A 10,540-nucleotide genomic window follows, 5' to 3' on the forward strand; every position below is an offset into this window, starting at 1 on the left:
GTGAGAACAATTTATGCATCTGGCTGCCAAGTAAGCAGCATGAGCAATGCTGCCAGGGACGGGTGTGTGTGTGAGAGAGAGAGAGAGAGGCTTTGGAGAGCTTTGCATTAATACACTAAGACTCAGGGTTGACAAGCTAACAGTATTGCTGAATGCATGCTATCTAGCCTCATGTCTGCACAGAACCAACCATCCTCTGGGTCTTGTGTAACCCCTAGGGTGGAGTCTTCAGGGGCACCTCAGTCTGGGTTGTTCCAAAGTCCTGGCCTGGAATGTGGAAGGGGTCTTTACAGGAGTTTGCACGTGTGTGCACGCTTGTCACTCTTGGAGACATTTTCTCATATTTACCAGCAACAATTCTGTACCAGGCTTTCTGGGATGACTTGGGTGTGTTAGGAGATCAGGCCGGGGCAGCTTGAGCTGGGAAATCGACTGTCACATACCTACACAGCCCGTCATGAGGAGGAGAATGAACACATTTCTTCTCGACCCCTTGCCCCAGAGCAGGCAGTAGAGGGAGCTGTGAAACACGTGTGCGAGTCTGCTGCTAGGCACACACTCACCCTACCTACCTTTTGCACATACCCACCCATTTCATACGGGCCTTGCTAACAGCGTTATGCTCTGATAGCGCATCATGAATGCAGAATGGCTTGGTCTGAGAAAGACAATAACTCCAGGAAGAGTTGCTGAAGAGACCCTCATTTTTCAGCAGGCTGAGAATGGCTGATAGGTTTGGATGAGCTGCGAAACCAAGGCCCTGACCGCTTGCACTGATTTAAAGATCCAAGAGCACTTTGTTCAGGAAAAGGGGGTCTAGCACTTGTGTCCTGGCCAAACGGAATTCTTCCCCTGCAATTTGAACTAGATTTATTAGTCTCCAAAACGGTTGTGTCAGCAGCTGTGTTCCTCCCCAGAGGTGGCTGCATTTCAGTATTGAGGAAAGCATTCTCCCGCTATATTTGTAAAGCATTTTGGGCCCTCGAGTGCAAGCTATTCTGTTATTAATTTCATGGACAGTTACGAACCCAGAACAACACTCATTTCTAAGGCATTTACTTTCCCTTACAACCCACTCATCCCTGTTCTTCAAATCTGCGGACAGTCTGATTAGCCGCTTTTCACAGCTGGATGGGCAAGAGAAAAAACAGAGAAGCAGGGAAATGCAGTGCGTACTTTTTACCACAATGAGCAAGAGGAGTTGACAGGCTGTGCTGAATAACTCCAGAAGTCACAGAGCAACGCCCCATATACAATTGTCTAATTTAGACCCCATCATTTTATATGTATAGTTGGGATTATGTTATCCCGTGGCCGCTTACTTTGCTTAAGAGCCTTTGGTGAGGGACTTTGTCAAAGGCTTTCTGAAAATCTAAGTACACTATATCCACCAAATTAATCTTTTAAAAATTTGCCCCGACTAAAAGTTTGACCTGGTTTCATCCCACCCATGGCCTGGTGATAAAGGGGCGTGATTATGACAGCAATCCGGCTTGGGTATTAACAGGGTCCCTTTCAGGGTTAGGGCATCCGAAAGGATAACAGGAGACACACACGGTGTCGGACCCTTTGCCCTGCTGGACAGGGCTGTGTATCTTTCCCCTTTCAGTCTGCAGATCTTGATTTTTTGATAGCTTCTCATTCAACCCCGTCACAGGGCCAGGCCTACTCTACTCTTTCTTGGCCATCCTTGAGGAGGTCCCCATGGGCAGCTGTGAAGGAAAACCATTGTCCTCCGTCTTTCCAGATCTGAAACTGAGCATGTTGCTGCCTAACAGGGAGCACGTTAGAGACATAAGCATCTGGGCTGGCTTAACACAACGGAGCTGTACCCGTGGCACCACATTTTAAAAGCCAGCAAAGATCTAACAGAGAGCTCGAGGAAAGGGCTGTGAGAAGAACTATTATTGTTTGAAGATACTTACGGTGGCCAGTGGTAATTCCCTTCTGTGCGAGGCAAGGATTAGCACTTTAGGGCCACAATGCCTCTGTAGAACCAGACAACGCAGACCATTTTCTAGGGTCACTTGGCTTGATTGTTAAACATGACGTAGCTCTTAGCAGAGGCCTTTCTGATGCAGTCTGGAGTTCATTCCATTCGTATCTCTGAAGGCATCAAAATCAGCCCCATGTTATTCATACGGCCGCTCAGGCAATGCATGAACACAATCACACTTCAAGAGGAAACAGAGCCACAGAGTCTACACCCTTAGGAGAACAACAACAACAAAAATATATTGGACATGAATAACTTTTAGCTGCTGAACCTTATCTGTGCTAAAGGGTTTTGGTGCTTTGTTCCTGTTCCTCAGACTGCTTGAGCTTATTTGTGTTATGAAAGGGACTCTGCCCGCATCTAACATCTCTATGGGGGACAGACATTGCATAGACAGTGCCCCCATACTGACTAGCTGGTATGCAACTCTGCTAGTGTGAAGCTCCTCACAAAGCCGCCCTTCCTGCAGGGACTGTCCCCAAGGGTAGATTGCAGAAGTCCATGAAAAAGTTAAAGCCTTGAAACGACCAAGTGTATTTGAGGCACGAGCAGAACTAAGTAGTGTGGGCTAGTGGACTGAACATGGGGCCGAGAGCCAGGAGCTCTGGAGTGCTACTTCCAGAGACTCTCTTTGCAGCCTTGTGCAAACCACTTAACCGCTCCATGCCTCAGTTTCCCCATCAAAGTGGGCTAACAATAGTTACATCCCTCAAACGGGTGTTGGTGATGCAGCAGTTGATGGCTGTACAATGCTATGAATATATAAAGTGCTAAGTATTATTATTACTGTTGAATAACATTTTGGCCTTAAATTGCTCATGAACATGTCCTGGGTCTTTCTCTCCTTGGATGCATCTACTGCAAAGTGTATGTACTCTTTGCGATGCAGGGGAAGCCATGTTGATAATGTCACTGCTGATAGTGCAGAAAGGATGGGCTTCACCTGACTTAAGAATATAAGAATGGCCATACTGGGTCAGACCAAAGGTCCATCTAGCCCAGTATCCTGTCTTCTGACAGTGGTCAATGCCAGGTGCCCCAGAGGGAATGAACAGAACAGGTAATCATCAAGTGATCCTCTCCTGTCGCGCATTTCCAGCTTCTGGCAAACAGGCTAGGGACACCATCCTGGCTAATAGCCATTGATGGACCTATCCTCCATGGATTTTTTGCAAGTGAAGCTAGAGAAGTAGCTGTAAAATTGTCTCCTTCTTAAATCCTTCCCTGGGTGAATTCAGAGCACATCTGTTGGGTCTACTGCCCATAAGCAAGAGTTAGCTCTTGTCAGAGGCCAGAGTAGTTATAGGAGAGCAGAGTAGACTCCTATCTGCCTTGGGCACCATCAGCAAAGTCATCAGCTGAGTTTGGAGGATGGAATTTTTATTACTGGCAGTGATGATGTGAGAGACCCAGCTTGGGTTTCATAGCTCAGGGGGAGCCTGCAGGGCTGGTAGGTAGAAAAACCCTTCCTTTGATTTGCCAAAGCATTGCCTTCTCACCAACACTTCTGGGCACCTGCAGGAAGGTTATACAGCCTGATGTTGTACAGATTCACTGCACTGGGGGGGCTCCCGTAAGGGGGAGCATGAGGCAACTTCCAGTGACATCACTGCATCCGACTCACTTCTCTTCTCCCCTCCATGTTACAGTCATCTACCATCCAGCTAACTCCTCCCATCAGCCTTCCTCTCCGATTTCAACTCCTGGCTCTCCTCAAAGTCTCCCACACTCATCCTTGCTGTCTTTATTGTCCATGTTGAGGACTCATCCAACCCCTCACCTGCACATTTCCTCTCCTTCACGTCAGCAGCCCTGATTCAACTCTCCCACTCACCAAAAGGCCTGTATGTGACTTGGTTTTAATGAGCACTGGCCTCTCTGAGCTCTTTGTTACTGATTTCCCCCTCTCTGACCATCATGTGGGGTCTTCCAGCATTACCCATCAGTCCTCCCGCAATGCCCTGTCACTTGGCCTTTCCAATCCATTAGTGCTGATGACTTCTCGTCCAATCTCAGTCTGCTCCTTCCCGCCTTCTCCTTTTCGGGGATATTCCTTCCCCCAGCAGAACGATATGAAAGACACTCCGTAAAGGAAGCCAGAGAGGAGCCAGCCAGAGACTCCAGCTAGTAGGAGCAGAAGCAGCCAAAACAGGGACCTTTGGGCATTCAGAGAACTTTCTAAAGTTTTCATTGGACTTTCTCTGCCCTGTGCTGATTGTCTGGTTCCTCCATCCCTCCTCTTCCACCTGCTTCACGGTTTCTTCACCTCACATCACTCCACACCTGCCCCTCTTACCGTCTTCTCACCTGCCCCTTTCCCTTCCTTTTTCTTTCCATTTAGCAGATCCCCACCTAAGTAACCCCCCTCCCCCCCAAATCGTGTCTGCCAATATCTGCCACCATCACATTGTTCACTCGGCTGGCGCGTTCTACCCCTTCCCCCTCCCTATGTCTGTCTTGTCTATTTAGCTGGTAAGCTCTTGTGGGCAGGGACTGCACTCTATGTCTGTACAGCAGCTAGCACCATGGGGCCCCATTTGATTAACATGCCATCATCATCCATGTGGATTTTTCTTCTGCACTGTACCAGGGTGTGTGGGGGTGGAATTTCCTATAGAAACAAGCAATCCAGCTCTATGTTTTAACACGCCCTGCTCTATCCAGGCAGCCATTTCAGCCTCTCCTCCCCCCACTGCCTGTTCTTCAGTCCACAGCACGGCAGACGCTGTAAGCCCCTGCCACGGGCTCAACCCTTCTGATTCAGAAAACATACAGATCGATACGCTCAGCAATAGATTTTCCTTCGCTCTGCTCCCTGCACAGGCTTGCACTGTAATTGTTTCTGTCTGGGCCATGTAAACCAGCCCAGAAACAAGTATTACTAAGGGCTAAAACCAGCTGGGCTTAAAGGGAGCCAGTCTAACGGGGTTAGAGAATGGAAGTGACACACCCAGGGGGACAGAAATATTTACAGGCTGTAACTTAAAAAGCAAAGCGGTTCAGAGGAGTTGGGTGGGGGCTTGTGGGAAATGAAACCTTCCCCTGCAGATCTGAGAGGGAAGGCACCGAAGACACCAGCCGTTTGATTCCTGGGCCCATAGATTTTTAAGGCCATGAGGGACTGGGGTGATAGTCTAGTTTGACCTCCTGTGTGACACAGGCCAGAGAACTTCTGCATCAAGCCCACACCTTCTGCTTGCACCACAGTGGCTCTTTTAGAGAGACATCCAGTCTCGAACTGAAACACCGCAAGTACTGGAGCATCTGTCACAGTTCTTGCAAAGTCGTTCCAACGGTTAATTACTCTCACTGTTAAAAATTTGCCCTTTGTTTCTGGGCTGAATTTATCTAACTTCAACTTCCAGCCACTGGATCTCATTATACCTTTCTCCTGATAGATTAAAGAGCCATCTCTTATTTTTTACCAATCTACTAGAAATCTTTGAGGGGGTCAACAAGCATGGGGACAAGGGGGATCCAGTGGATATAGTGTACTTAGATTTTCAGAAAGCCCTTGACAAAGTCCCTCACCAAAGGCTCTTAAGCAAAGTAAGCTGTCATGGGATAAGAGGGAAGGTTCTCTCATGGATCAGTAACTGGTTAAAAGATAGGAAACAAGGGGTAGGAATAAATGGTCAGTTTTCAGAATGGAGAGAGGTAAATAGTGGTGTCCCCCAAGGGTCTGTACTAGGACCAGTCCTATTCAACATATTCATAAATGATCTGGAAAAAGGGGTAAACAGGTGGCAAAATTTGCAGATGATATAAAATTACTCATGATAGTTAAGTTGAAAGCAGACTGCGAAGAGCTACAAAGAGATCTCACAAAACTGGGTGACTGGGCAACAACATGGCAGATGAAATTCAATGTTGATAAATGTAAAGTAATGCACATTGGAAAACATAATCCCAACTATACATATAAAATGATGGGGTCTAAATTAGCTGTTACCGCTCAAGAAAGATCTTGGAGTCATTGTGGATAGTTCTCTACAAAATCTGCTCAAGGTGCAGCAGCAGTTAAAAAAGCTAACAGAGTGTTAGGTACCATTAGGAAAGGGATAGATAATAAGACAGAATATATCATAATGCCACTATATAAATCCATTGTATACCACATCTTGAATACTGCGTGCAGATCTGGTAACCCCATCTCAAAAAAGATGTATTGGAATTGGAAAAGGTACAGCGAAGAGAAACAAAAATGATTAGCGGTCTGAACAGCTTCCGAATGAGGAGAGATTAAAAAGACAGGGACTTTTCAGCTTGGAAAAGAGTCAACTAATGGAGGGATATAAAATCATGAATGGTGTAGAGAAAGTGAATAAGGAAATGTTATTTACTCCTTCACATAACATAAGAACTAGGGGTCACCCAATGAAATTAATAGGCAACAGGTTTAAAACAAACAAAAGGAAGTATTTCTTCACACAACGCACAGTCACCCTGTGGAACTCTTTGCCAGAGGATGTTGTGAAGGCCAAGACTATAACAGGGTTAAAAAATGAACTAGATAAGTTCATAGAGGACAGGTCCATCAGTGGCTATTAGCAGGATGGGCAGGGTTGCAACACCATGCTCTAAGTGTCCCTGGCCTCTGTTTGCCAGAAGCTGGGAGTGGACAACAGGGGATGGATCATTAGATGATTACCTGCTTTGTTCATTCTCTCTGAAGCACCTGGCAATGGCCACTGTCGGAAGGCAGGATACTGGGATAGACGGACCATTGGTCTGACCCAGTATGGCCTAGCTGCTCTTATGTCCTAGCTGCTCTACCTTTTGTAAGAGCCAACCAGAGAGAATCAGGGAGCCACGACCATCTCTCTGTGGCCCCATCCCTCCGCCTAGCTTGAGCTTGGACACAGTGGAGAAATGAGCCTGCTCTGTTTTCTGGAAATAAACCCCAAAGAGCGAGCAGCCTCAGCCACACAGTTTGCTCCTGACACAGAATACGGAAGCTCATTCCAGACGCCTGCTGTGTAGCCATGCAGATATCCCACTCTGTTCTGAGTGACGGCTTGCTCAAGAGAAGCCTAAGGGTGTTTCATTTGAAGCATCACAGGGGGGAGTTAGCTAAAAATAGATCTTTGAGTGTGAGATTAATTCTTCCCCCACCTTCTTGGTGCTGCAGGAAGAAGACACCCTGAGGTGCATTTGGCTGAGAATGGGATGAAGGAGAGAGGCGGAAGAAGAAAAATACAACTGCCCGGTTGATTGCATGACAAATCCAGGCTGCTTCTTCCAGCATCTGCTGGGGAGCGTGAGGTGCCCCCTGATGGGCAGAAACAGCTGCATCTGGCCCCATCCTTGGCTGCAGGAATCCCTGAGCAATGAGAGATTTCTAAGTATATTAATGGCGCTGTGCTTCCAGAAACCTGGGAGGCTAACGAAGGGTTTAAAAACACAGAAAGCCTCGAGCAAAGCTGCTCCCCCTTCCTCCAGGGAATCTGTCTCTCCTCCTCCAACAGCACGGCCATCATTTGTTTTTCCCTTTGCACGCCAAAACTTCAAACAGCCCGGATGCTACAGGAGCCGAGCTGCCACATGGAGCCGTGTTGGCTAGAAAAGAGCGCCCCGCTGCCCAGACTAATTTGCTGTGTTCTCCACAGGCATCCTGCCCGGCCTGAATCCCTTGGTTTATCTGGACATCTTACTCTGAACACATTAGCGGTGCCTGCCTCTCACTAATGCTGAACCTTAAATGAGGCAAAACAAACCCTCTTTCTCCATGTGTCCGTCGAGCCACGTGCCTGAACTAGTGAGATGCTGGGAAATGTGTGTCTGGGTAACAGATTTAGGCCTTTGCAAGAGAGTCATTTCTGTGTAGACACAGGGGCAGTGCAGTTTAGCTGTTAGAACTGGGCAATTATAAACCAGGATGCCTGGTTTACACTCTTGAGTTGGGGCCAGATTGTTTAAAGTACAGTATTAAGGGCTCGAAAGATACAGAAAGGCGCCTAGTGGGATTTTCAGAACTACCTCGTGCCTAACTCCCATTGATTTCAAGCCCACTGATTTCAAGGGGAGTTAGACATGAGGCACCTACCTACCGTTTAAAATCTGGCCTCTGGTCTCTCCAGCTCCACTTCAGGACCCTGACTCTGATCTCACGCTGGGTTTACACTGCTGCAACACCGTGTCAGTGGAGTAAGGAGTTACTCCTGATTTACACTGGTGCGATACGACTTCCCTAGTTGGCAGGAGGGTCGCAGGGCTTCACTAGCTCATGCTCCTGAAATCCTCTGAGATCCTTGGATGAGAGCCGTTGCAACAAGTGCAACACTCATACTGTCTACAGCCCGAGAGGGGAGGTGGGCTGCTCGACATCTCTGCAACCCCGGGCGTTTGGAACGATCCCTGTACTCAAGGGGTGGGGTGATGTTTGTTAGGCCTCACGGTGATTTCAGGATCACAGCTGCCCCTCAAGCCACTTCCCAGGGATGTTTGGAGGGTAAATACATTAAAGATCGCTCAGACACTACCGTCACGGGGGCCATATAAGTACCTAAGACAGACCCATTTATGGGATATTGGAACATCTCATTAACAAACAGTTCTGGAAGCAGCAGGGTGGGTGCTCGCCCTATAGATAGTCTTGTCATAGAAATTTTTGCCCCCTGGCAGTTAAGTAGAATAATTTTATATCAGTCTGATGGAGTTTAATGAATTAAGACCTGATCCTATCAACATGGGGAGCAAATAGTTGACAACGGGTTCCTCCGTCTGTCAGAGAAAGGTATAACATGATCCAATGGCTGGAAGTTGAAGCTAAATGAATTCAGACGGGAAATAAGGCATAACGTTTTTAACAGTGAGAGGAATTAACCGTTGGAACAATTTACCAAGGATGGTGGTGGATTCTTCATCACTGACAATTTTTAAATCAAGATGGGATGTTTTTCTAACAAATCTGCGCTAGCAATGATTTGGGTCAAGCTCTCTGGCCTGTGCACTACAGGTGTTCAGACTAGATAAACACAGTGGTTCCTTCTGGCCTGGGTATCTATGAATCCAGCACCACTGGGAGCATTGCCAGTGATTTCAGTGGGAGCAGGAGCAGGCCTTCATGGATGTTGGCCAGGGGCTCTGAGGTCTGCAGAGGCAACGTGCTGGAGAAGTGCAAAGGAGGAGATTGTTATTGGTTATTATTATGACTTGGGAGGCCTGGTAGATTACAACCTTTGGCGAGCTGTGAGGCGATTGTTGCAGTGATCTGCATGGCCGCCGAGAGCGGGTTCGAACCCCAGTGAAAAAATTTTTTCGGGCTCCCCAGCAAGAGCAGACCGGCTAAATAGGACCGACGAGGGGGGGGGGGGAAGCCGGGCCCCGGGCCCCCTTCCGGACTGCCGGGCCCCGGTAATTTGCACCGGCTTCCCCCCCGTCTCGTGGTCCCTGGTGATCTGTTGAGTGGTATGCAGTGGGCATGAGTGACAGGTGCAGCATCAATACCATTCCCAGGTGGCTGAACGACAGTCTCAGGAAGGCTGGTGGGTTGCTGTGTTGGATTTTCATCACAGCTCTGTCTGGGCTCTTCCTCCCCCGGCCGTCTGGGCACATGGCTCCAGGCAGCTCTTTGAAATGTACTAATTATGGGACTCTGAGGAGCCACGACTCTTTTAACAGTGTCTTAAAAGGAGTTTTGTTGTTTCATTTCTGGAGCCTGTTTAGACAAAGCCGAAGACTAAAATGCTGGCTCTGAACACCACTGCACGGTGCTGTGTGTCGATCTGGATCCACACTCCAAGCCTATGTCCCACCTAACAACCTCTTGAGTGCATATTATAGAGCATAGAGAGAAGTCACTGTAGCGGGTAAGACGCGGTCAAGGTATCATCTCCTAAAGAAATACATGAATGTCACATTTGTTTCTAGATTTCTAGATTTCATGGCCAGGAAGGACTATTAGCTCATCTAGTCTGACCTCCCGTGTAACTCAGGCCATTTGCTATAGTGGTTTGTGCTAAGCACTGCGTCATAGGGCACTGTTCAGGCCCAGGACCACGCGGGGGGGCGGGGGGGGCAAATGGGGCAATTTGCCCCAGGCCCCGGGCACTGCAGGTGCCCCCACGAGAATATAGTATTCTATAGTATTGCAACTATTTTTTTTTGGAAGGGGCCCCCGAAATTGCTTTGCCCCAGGCCCCCAGAATCCTCTGGGCGGCCCTGTTCAGGCCTGTTAGCTTGTCAAATCTCACAAGTGACAGAGGGCTAAGCTGGGTTGGAGACCTCTAAAGTTCTACAAATAGGGGAGTTGGTGTCTCAGGAGGTGGGACACTTCCCTCTGACTTAGTATAGACCAGTGCCCCCAGTAGGACGCTAAAGGACATGATGATGTTGGCTTACAGAGAAGATGTGAAACGATGGATCTTTGTGGTCCTTAGAGATCCCATAGCACTTTTTGCTCTGGACACAGACCAGCTTGAGCAATAACAACTTATCAATCAAGATACATTTCTGTACCCCATTTTTCTTTTATTCCTCCTGGGGGCGCAAACACTGCTTTGTTATGGTAGGGTTGCTCCAGAGAGCTGGGCTTGCTAGCAT

Source organism: Emys orbicularis, chromosome 18, assembly GCF_028017835.1.
Source record: "Emys orbicularis isolate rEmyOrb1 chromosome 18, rEmyOrb1.hap1, whole genome shotgun sequence".
NCBI lineage: Eukaryota > Metazoa > Chordata > Testudines > Emydidae > Emys > Emys orbicularis.